Raw genomic sequence first — 10,858 nt, forward strand, 5'->3', positions numbered from 1 at the left:
TCTGCTGTCAAGACTCCTTGGATGATTTTCCGGAGTCGGGGTGTCCACATCTGTGCCTGATTAGCACAACAATAAGGCCCAGCACCCCCGACTTAATGAGAAGGCATCTTCAGCTTGGACTCGAGAACCCCTCTGACAAAGATGCCATGCAACCACTACACACAAGTGTTTTCCTCCAGATCCATTAGGCAGAAACCTGCCATCGCTGGAAAACAGACATGTAACCAAAGCAAAACACCCTCGAAGTATGAGGCTGTAGTAAATCTCCAGAAAAAAAAGGTTCTTTGTGCTCTCACCGGACAATAATGTAAACTGGAAAATAAAATTAGGCTACACGTGGGACCAAGTGAAAAATGAAAACATCACCCATCGCCAAAATTAGAGGGGAAACCTGGCTCTGCATTGTGCTACCCTCGGCCTTTTCATTTAAACAGCAGCTTGTGATGCTCTGTTTTTCTAAAATGAAATTACCAAAAAACTTTCCCATCTGTGCAGCGTGTAGTTAAGGTTGCCTGAAATGCCTTTTGTGTAAAACAGAAATAAAATTACACAGGAGATGCTCGCAGACTCACAAATATACAGACACGTACTGTATGTTTAAATTCATGGTGTTCCACTGAAGCTGTGAGAGCAGCTCACTCAGTGGTAGACACAGACAACAAAGGCCTCTTGTGTGTGTGTGTGTGTGTGTGTGTGTGTGTGTGTGTGTGTGTGTGTGTGTGTGTGAGTGAGTATAGTTGTATTACTCATGTTTGGGAGACATGAATCTTTTTATGGCGTAACAATGCTTTCCTTTTGGGAAAAAAGAAAATAACATTAAGGATGAAGATCTGTTTAAGGTTGCAGTTAGAGTCGGAGTATCGGTGGCATGTGTGTGCTGTGGTGTAAGTGCGCGTGGTGGTGAGGGGGTCTCTTTATTTTGGGAGTAAGGCTGCTTTATTTCCTAAAAATTAAATTTCCATTCAGTAAAGCTGAAAAAAGAAGCAAATGAGAGGAAAATGAAGTGCCTAATAAAACCTTCATTCTTTCTAATGACCAGCTGGGGGCAGCTCCTCTTGTTTTCAAAAGATATCAGATTGCATAAAGGTCTATGGGAAAATAATCCTTGACCTGTGACCTCTGCAGAGTATCTTGGTTTGACAAGCAACTCCCACGTAACTGTGCTGTGTCCCTTACTTTCTCCTTCGAACCCATCTCATGCTGATGACAAAAGTTTCAAAAATGTGACTTAACAGTTTAACTTGTGATGTCACTTTAATATGTCATCTTTAATATACAGTTCATGGTTTGAAGGAAAACCTGAAATACGGGGGTTACCTGGGAAAGGCTCCAGCCCTGTCCACAATCCTAAATGGATGGATGGATAGATTCAAGGAAAACATTTTCATTCCCACCAAAAAACCTTACAAGAAGAGCACTTAGAGCAAGGGTTACACAAAGCTACACTAAAACCTTGAGGTTTATGTTGTTTTTATTACAGTGTGATGACGTAAAAAGATGCATTGCACAGCTTTCTCCATGCTGTTTCATATGATTTGTTACTCTGTATGTTTTTTGTTTTTAAATTCCAACTTTGCCATTGGGTGCTAACAATGAAGGTCAAGGTCAAATGCTTAGCCAACCATAGGTACTCATGTACCCCCAAGACTTCATATATTCTGAAGTTTGAAGACGATCCATATCGTCAGGTGCAGGCTGTGTAAAGATGCCCCTGAGACAATCCAGTACATAACAGCAGAGTGCGAGATGCTACCAGCGGAGCATACATGTAATGCCATAATCAAGTGGCCGGCATAGCATACAGGAACATCTATGCCGAGTACGGCCTGGAAGTCCCGAGGTCAAAACGGGAGACGCCCCCTAAGGAGGTCGAGAATGCCTGTGCTAAGATCCTGTGGGACTTCCAGATACAGACTGGTGATGGCTAACTAACCGGACATAGTAGTGGTGGACAAGCAGCTGTAGTGATAGACGTAGCGATACCGAATAACAGCAACATGAGGAAGAAGGAACCCGAGAAGCCGGAGAAGTACCAAGAGCTCAAAGAAAAGATATACATTATATGCAGACTGTTTTTACATTTGGTGTGGCGTTGACTTGATGAGACTTTCACCAAAATTAAATCAGCTCAATATATGTAGACAAACAGACTAACAAATGGAACCGATTACATACTCTTTCCCTTTGGGGGAACAATTAAAATTATATGTTTTATTTAGTTTTGTGACATCAAGTTAAGTTTAAGACTTAAGCTTAATCTATACTTCTTTGTTTAATCTATGCAGAGTGTGCAATGTAGCCTATACAAGAGGCCAATGCCATTGCCAGTATTTATACATATATGGACAATAATAGCAACAGTCTCTTAATGTCTGAATTCAGGTGGTTTGAGTCCCATGAGAGTCCCTTGAGAACGGATCTTTGTAAAGAGCTCGGTGAATATAAGCTTGGTACTGTAATAACATACCACTGTGGTAACAAGTTAGTTTGTGAAATATCTTCCCTCCTAGATATTCCACGATCAACTGTGCTGGGTGTTATTGCAAAGTGGAAGCACTGATGAAACACAGCAACTCAGCCACAAACTGAAGAGGCAGGGTCACAGAGTGCTGAGGCGCACAGAGCGTAAACATCGCCAGTGCTCTACTAACTCAATAACTACAGAACGCCAAACCTCCTCTTCTAGAGCAGGGGTCTCCAACTCCAGGCCTCGAGGGTCGGTGTCCTGCAGATTTTAGACGTGTCCTTGATCCAACACAACTGATTCAAATGGCTAAATTACCTCCTCAACATGTCTTGTAGTTCTCCAGAGGCTGGTAATGAACTAATCATTTGATTCAGGTGTGTTGACTCAGGGTGAGATCTAAAACCTGCAGGACACTGGCCCTCGAGGCCTGGAGTTGGAGACCCCTGCTCTAGAATCTCACATAAAGATTAAGAAATACCTCAAAAAGGTTTAGTTATAGTTTGGGTTTAAAATGAGGGTTTGGTCATTTAGGAGGAGGAGCGTTTGCTTCGTTGTTAGTGAATATTTTACAAGGAGATAGCTTTAGAAATCCTCTTTTATAATTTTCCCAGTCTCCTCTGTCTCTGTGTTTCCTAAAAAAAAAAAGAAAAGAAAAGAAGAAGATGAAAGTTGGTACTCCTACTCAAATGAGTACGAGCACAAATATCAAAGGAATAAGGTTGATAAAAAATTGACAACAGTAACAGTGTATAAGGCTTAATCAGGAAAAGGTAAGTGTGTAGCTCTCTTTTTAAATGACAAATGTAAGAAATGTGTGAATTTGATTTCTCCATCAGGACTCTTTTAAATTATTGGATTCCAGTCATGTTGCATATCAGGTAGACCAAATGTCTCCTGAAAGTAATCTTTCAAAGCTGTAGTGTCTGCCTTTACGTCTTCAACTGTACTGACATTCGCTGACATGGCAGAAAAGGTTTAGAAAGTGATACATCATGTAATTCTGTATAATAGTACAAACTTCAAATTAGGCTTAAACAATGATACCCTAAATGAAAAGGTACTGGGCAGGTTTGTATGGTGGCATGTTTGTTTCTGAGGGAACGCACCAAAACAAACCAAAACATCTTTATACAATGAATGTGCACAACCTGCTTTGAATGTTTGTGAAGAGGAAAAGTAAGCTCTGACATCTGTGGTGAATGTGCCAAGGCAAATCGTAAAGAATGGAGACGAGACAAAACGTAAACATGAGTATTATCCCTTAAACTTCCACAAGACGATAAGACACGGAGCAGATTTAATATCTCTGCACTCTCACTTCTGTAACAGGACACTGAATGAATGAATGAATAAGCCATCAAGTGAGCAATGCTTAAGAAGTGAGTTTAATATCTACTATAAAAAATAAAGGTATGAAATTCTTTTTATTGGATCCTTTCACTTTTGTCCCTCTTGGCTTGTAGTATTTTGACATGGTATTTTAGAGGTGAGGAGCAGGGAGCTCAAGTCATCCCAGCTGATTTAGTGAGCGGTGTTTACCCAGCCTGCCTCCTCCCTTGGTTGTAAATGGTTAATTAATCTTACTCTCTCTGTGTTTATTGGTCTCTGTTGGCTAAATGAGACTAGACTTCTCCTCCCTATTTGGGGCTGTAAAATGAAAAAAAAGATGGTGTTAAAAACTAGACTTGCTGATTGGCACTGGCGCCCTGTGTGGCCATGGAGGAATGAAGGGAGGTGTGTGTGTGTGTATGTGTGTGTGTGTGTGTGTGTGCGTGTATGTGTATGAGAGGTGGTGGTGGGGGGAGGGGGCTTCCCTGTCATAAGGGATTTTTATAAGCCCCTGTAATCACCAGGCGTTAAACTCAACAATTAGGAGCTGCTATTTTGTCGCAGGTTTATGGCAAGAGGCTAGCTAATGGCTCCGCCAGTTCAGCAGGAAGGTGGGAGGACTGTCTGAGCTGGAGTATGTGCAAGAGGTGAAAACACTCCACTTAATTAATCAAATCTTAGAATCCATTTTAGGCTGTGGTCTTATAAATACACCGATGCACTGATGCAGCACATGCACACCTATTGTTTACTTTAAGATAAATAATAGGGAAATTATTTACGAAAAAATTCCTCCATCACCAACTCTCAACATTAAGACCGGTACTATGTCTAGTCTTACTTATTAGGAAAAATCCTGCAGACAGAGAGGGTTTTATACTTGTTGAAGCTACACTAATCTAGATTTGTATTCATATAGATCCATATGTAATATAAAAAGTGTTATTTATCTCCTAGCTACACATAAATACCACCCTCAGAAAACCCTACGTGAATTTCTAGTGCATTGATTTTGGCTGCCAGGTTCCTCTTCCACTTTCATCAGTGTCATCTGCACACTACCAACGAGGGAGAAAGGTAGCAGTTAGCCTCACCTTACGGTAAAATCATGATTTAGTCCTTCTTAGGACACCAGTCATACATACACTTTGCCTACTACCCAGTTGCCTTCAGACCTGCCTTAATTCTTTGTTGTGTCAATCCAACAAGGAGCTGAAAACATATCTTAGACACTTTGCTGACTGGTCGTGGACTAATTTTGATTGAGCCGGTGACTGTGGAGACCATTTTGAGAAAAATGAACTCACTGTCATGTTCAAGAAACCAGTTTGAGATGATCTGAGCTTGGTGACATGGTGTGTTATCCTGCTGCAGCCATCGGAAGATGGGTACACTTTGATCCAAGTCCACAAAGGGATGGACACGATCAGCAACAATACTCAGTTAGGCTGTGGCATTTAAAGAATGCTGAGTTGGTACTAAGCGCCCCAAAGAGTTCCAAGAAAACGTCCTCACACAATTCCACCACAGTCAGCAGACTGAACGGTTGATACAAGGCAGGATGGATCCACGCTTTCATGTTGGTCACACAAAGTTCCGACACTGTTGCCCAAATATTACAAGAAATCAAGACTCGTGCAACATTTACATAATCTTCTATTGTCTCAGTTCCCAGTTCTTAGCCAAGTAGCACCTTGTGGATCTTCTGCTGCTGTAGCTGCTTTAAGGCTCAATATGTTGCATGTTGAGAGATCATTGATTATAAAGACTGCTTAAAAGGGTTATTGCTGCCTTCCTATCATCTCCATGCAGTTTGGCCATTCTCCTTTGACATCAACAAGGTTTTTTTCACAGAGAGAACGGCTGCCCACTCAATATTTTATTCTTTTTTTTTTATCTCCTGTTAATCCTACAGCTTCAGTCACTTTTCCTTCCTATTCTGCTGCTCAACTTGAACATCAACAGGTTGTCTTGTATACCTAAATGCATTGAGTTGCTGCCGTGTGATTGGCTGATTATATAATTTTGGTTGATTAGCAATTCAGCAGGTATTAAAAAGGACCAAAGCAGGCAGTGAAAGTGTGTTAGATGAGATTTATCCATCTAGTAATGACGGAAAACTGAAATTCTTCTAATGTGTAGTTGTTAGTAACGTTCTTTTGTTTTCCCTAAATTACATTACATGGATTTTGTACCAAATAAAGGCAAATTTAGAACTTTACAACATTTTTAGCTTTTTTATTTATTTGTTTTTGGAGTTTTCTTTATCCAACTTTCTTCCGATTGGCTGCGCCTCAAAAGCAGAAGATTTGAAAAGCAGATGGGTTGGACATGAACATATTAAGGATATCCCCCTTCTCTGACATCACACATGTGAAAAGAAGCAGTACAAGCCTGAAGCCTGAGCTTCTGGCTAATATGGATCGCTCGACAGTTGCTTGATTATTTGTTAAATTTTTTAGTGTTCGCATTCACCAAGAAACTAAAGAAAACCATAACAGACCCCCATTAAAGATAATGCCAGTGTCAGTCTGAGCCACACAGAGGGTGGTGTTATTTAAAGGAATAGTCCCCATTTAAACAGTTAATTACAGGTGTAGTTACCTGGGTTCACTGAGGCCTCGGAGGCAGGAATGTTGGATAATTAGATCTGTCATCGTGAAGGGAGACAATTACACGCAGCAGCTCATCAGGATCAGCTGACTGCCTTTTTAACTTGCACAACTTTCAGATCACCTGACTTCACTTTCAACTTCTAAAGGAAGTCGGTCCGTTTTTACAGATATAAAAGTACAAGGGTTACTGCAACGTTTAAAACAACAAACCATAACTATTTAGACCACAGTGAGAATTTTCCATTGTCTTCAGACTGAGTAGCTGTAGATGCCTCGAAAAGCATGAACAATGCCATGTTTTCCTGCACATACAACCCCCGAACAGAAGCTTCTGTCATCATATTGTTTCCTATTAGCTCTTTTCAAAGCTGAAAAGTGCTCGAATGAAACTCCCATGATGTGCCAGTATTGCGTGGTTGTTTCTGTTGACATCCATCACTGGCTGCCACGCCTTATGTCACCATTCTTCAAATAAAAGTCTTAGTACTGTCTGAACATGCAAAGTGCTGCCAAACAAAAGTAGCATCCAGTATGCAAATTATACTCAACTTTAGTGGAGCACCAAGAAATAGGCAAACATGAGTAAGGTGCTTGTGACTTATTTTGTTAGCCTGTAGCTAAACAGGTGCAATATTTCTATACAGAGCAGACTGCAAACATCTATTTTATATATTGTTGTCGGTGTCACTGTCAAATTAATCCGGACACACTGATATCTGTTTTTCATACCTGTCAAATATGTGAAAGGCAAGCTTTCATTATTTGACTAAAAACAGAGTACGAGTTAGCTTTCACATCTTAAATTATTGTTGTTTTGTCTTTTGGTATGGCAGTAATGCAATTCCACAGAAAAATTTTCCTATCTGACCTTTGCTTATCTAACTTGGCCTCACCCTGCCCTGCCCTAGCCCTGCTCACCTGCCTCCCTCAGGTGACACAGCTCATACATCTGTCACCAAAGGGTGCTCTGAGTTAAAGCTAGCTCAGAACTACACCTTTCTTCCTCCCAATAGTCTTGATGCAAGATGAACAGCTGTTGGATTTGTATTTCTGAGGTTTTTCAATACAGAGTCATATGCTCGATGCTGTGTGTTAGCTGCACTGCTGAACTGCGTTCCTGTCGTATTCTCTGGTATGTTTTTAGCAGCTTAAAAGCATGTTGAGCGCATGTTTGCTTCTCATTTGAATGTGTCAATCGCTGTTCTGCCCCACAGTCTTGTTTCTGCATGTGCTTAGTAGTCCATATAAACGGGGACAACACATATGGGTAACACTTTTAACTGAGGAATCAAATTACTTCATTATTGTGAACTGTCAAAAAGTACATCTCCATTAAAGTCAGTGATGTATGATGGAACAGTTAAGAATGATAGTCTGCTAGAAAAAAGGACTAGGAGATACTATTTTGATGACAGTGATCAGGTCCTGGATACCTATGAATCGATCATAGTGATCATTTCTTTTCATATGTGCTTCCTGATCATTCATCATAAGCAGTGGCTACTGAATTTGAACTATTCTGTTTCTATTTCAGTAATTCTAATTCTGTTTATACCCATCTGCTGCTTAGTGTTATCCTGTTTTCAAATGTCTCTAAAAGCTATAAGTATGTATTAATTATCCGGTACAAAACCTCTTTTCACCAAGAAATCAGGAAGACATGAAAAAGAACAATTAGGCTGTGAATCACCATCAGTCTGCTATTGGTCAGTGTGTGTGTAGTTGATTGGCTAGAAATGGGAGGCAGGTGCTCCAGGCTGACCAGCTGAACTCTCCTAGGAGGCCCTCTGGTCAAAGAGGTCAGGGGTCAGTGTGCTCTTGTTTGCACATGTGCACTATTCCACGTATTTTGGGCCATAGTTAGGTGTGTGTGGATAAGTGACATGTTGTCATCAATGTGCGGAGACAGCACAGCTGCAATGCGGCTGATTGGTCCTCTGGGAGAACAACAGGGGAACCTTTTGTTCTGTTAAACAGAGCACACACACACACTCCTCTTGTACATAAAAAAGTCACACACTCTGAGATTTTGCTGGACCACCATTAGCTATGACAACAGTCCACATCCATCAATAAGCTTAAGCAATGTCGCAACATTAGTTTCCATCCAGATATGCATTAACTTTTTGTATTGATGATAGGAGAGGTGGATAGTCTCCTCCAACACATCCCAGACATTCTCAATAAGGTTAAGCCCTCGCTGGTGGCCAGTCCATCAGTGAAAATGATGTCTTTCACAGTTTGAGCTCAATGAATCCTGGTATTGTCATCTTGGAATATGCCTGCACCATCAGGGAATAAGAAATCTATTGATGGAAAAAACTTCAGTAAATTCAGGTAGTCAGATGACCTCATCCTTTGGACCTCCGTCTCCAGTCCAGTGAAAGACTTACATATTTTGCTTAGTTAAATCCAGCTGGAGACTCTGGATTGGGAGTGTTTTTGTCTTTGAAATAACATATTGACTGCAGTTGGAAGGTGAGTAGCAGCGTCCCATTCAGAGACAGGAAGTGAAAGGATTTTTAGGAAATGTGGTTTTGGTTTGGAAACATCTGAGTGTAAGTTAAGAAGCTATTTTTATATCAGTATCTAAAAATAGACAATGGTGAAACTGAACAGGAAAGGCAAACCTGCACTGTTATATTAATATTAATATTACAGAGACCTGTTGAGGAAGAGATGACGCTCGAAAAATCTTAAATATAAATCTGTGGTATAATTCTGTAACTCCCACTGTCTGAGCTTTGAGTGTCAGTACGGCACATCTGTAGCCCCAAAACATTTTGGATAACACACATACTTGATTTTTTTTATTTATTTAATTTGTCACAGAACCAGAAGCTCCTTTAAACCATTTAGATTTCTAAATTTCTGTCCTGTTATAAATCCTTTCTTAACCATTAGCTTTTTTGGAGGAGGAGTTATTGGCTTTATAATGCTACAGACACACTTAGGAAAACAGTGAAGACTGCAGCATAACAAAAACGATGACAGAATTATGGGACTGCGTGCAAAGAACAAAGGCAATGAGCCACGTCATTGCCTTTGAAATGCCCGCTTCGAAGATGAGAAGCGTGTCTGCAACCACTCACAGTCAGCTGCCATCTTCAAAGTGAATTTGATGTATCGACAGTGATAAAATGGCAATAACAGAAAGTCAGAGTGCTGTCAGTTTGCGATATAAAGGGTCAGGGCATCAGTTACATGCGATCCATTTGTGATAATATGGCGATTAACTAATAAATAGGCTAAAATACAAATCTGTTGCTGTCCAGCCATAAACCTCATAGATTTGAAGCAGAAATTCCCCCATATATAGTGATGTAGTGGTTGCAGTATGGTTATACAGGAGTATAACCAGAACACAACCAGTTGGTAACTAGTTTAGTCGCTGTTCTAAAGAGTCACATCACAGATCAGTTGTGCTCATCTGTGCATTCTGACTCAGACTGAATGCCACATGTTGTCATTCTGTGCATTTATAAATTGGCGCCATACGATCAACCTCTTGAAAAAAATCAGATTTTTCCTACTCTTAATCATCCTATTATTACACTAATGTGACTGGTGAAACATGGGAAAAGTTAAACGATATACATAAGTGTGTTTTTATTTCAGGTAGGATAAACTATCAGTACCGCATTTGCAAAAACATATAGCATGTGTGAATAATTCATTTCAACCATTTACATCCATTCACTGCTCAATTTCACTGGAATGTATTAAGTTACTACACAGTGGAATTGATAGTAACTAGAGTGGCTCTGGTAACATTCAAGTTAGTGGTCGTCCTGCCCTTTCCTCTCAGAGATAATTATAATGGGCAAGTTGGTACGTTTTTGTTGCACTGATGCATGTGCACAGTAGAGTTTCAGTTGTGTTTTTAATGACACCATAATGATGTGAAACTTTGTGCAAATGAAGTAGAAGTTCAACTTAAGAATAAAGCTTTTCAAACATTTATCTGGTGCAAAATCACCCAGAAATGTAAGATTTTTTTATCAGATTTCTCTGATCTACCTACAGCGTTGATGACTTAATGATCACTAAAATGATATTTACAGGGTCATCATTATGTTTTTAATATCTTTGAATGTATATAAACGACTGGTAATAAAAGACTTTCAATACTAAAAATGTTAAGATACAAACAAGAAGTGTGTGTTTGGGGACTTTACCAACAGAAATAACATGAAGTCTCAAAGGCAGCAAGCAACATAATCCTCCTTTTTTAAAAACACACTGACAGAGCTGATTTGCAGCTTTCAGTATGGAAGCGGTTTGAGCTCTTGGCCTGAGTGTTGAACCGTGTAGTTTCGTGGTGCCACGCGTCTTTCCTGTGTTGGTTTATGGATGTGTGGCGACATAAGTGATTCCAGGTCTGTGTGGTAGTGCCGTGACGCAGATGCAGCCAAGGAAAACCCTTCAGACAGAAGGTGTGTGTGTG

Source organism: Pundamilia nyererei, unplaced genomic scaffold (assembly GCF_000239375.1).
Source record: "Pundamilia nyererei isolate P.nyererei 1_Seehausen unplaced genomic scaffold, PunNye1.0 scaffold00219, whole genome shotgun sequence".
Lineage (NCBI taxonomy): Eukaryota > Metazoa > Chordata > Actinopteri > Cichliformes > Cichlidae > Pundamilia > Pundamilia nyererei.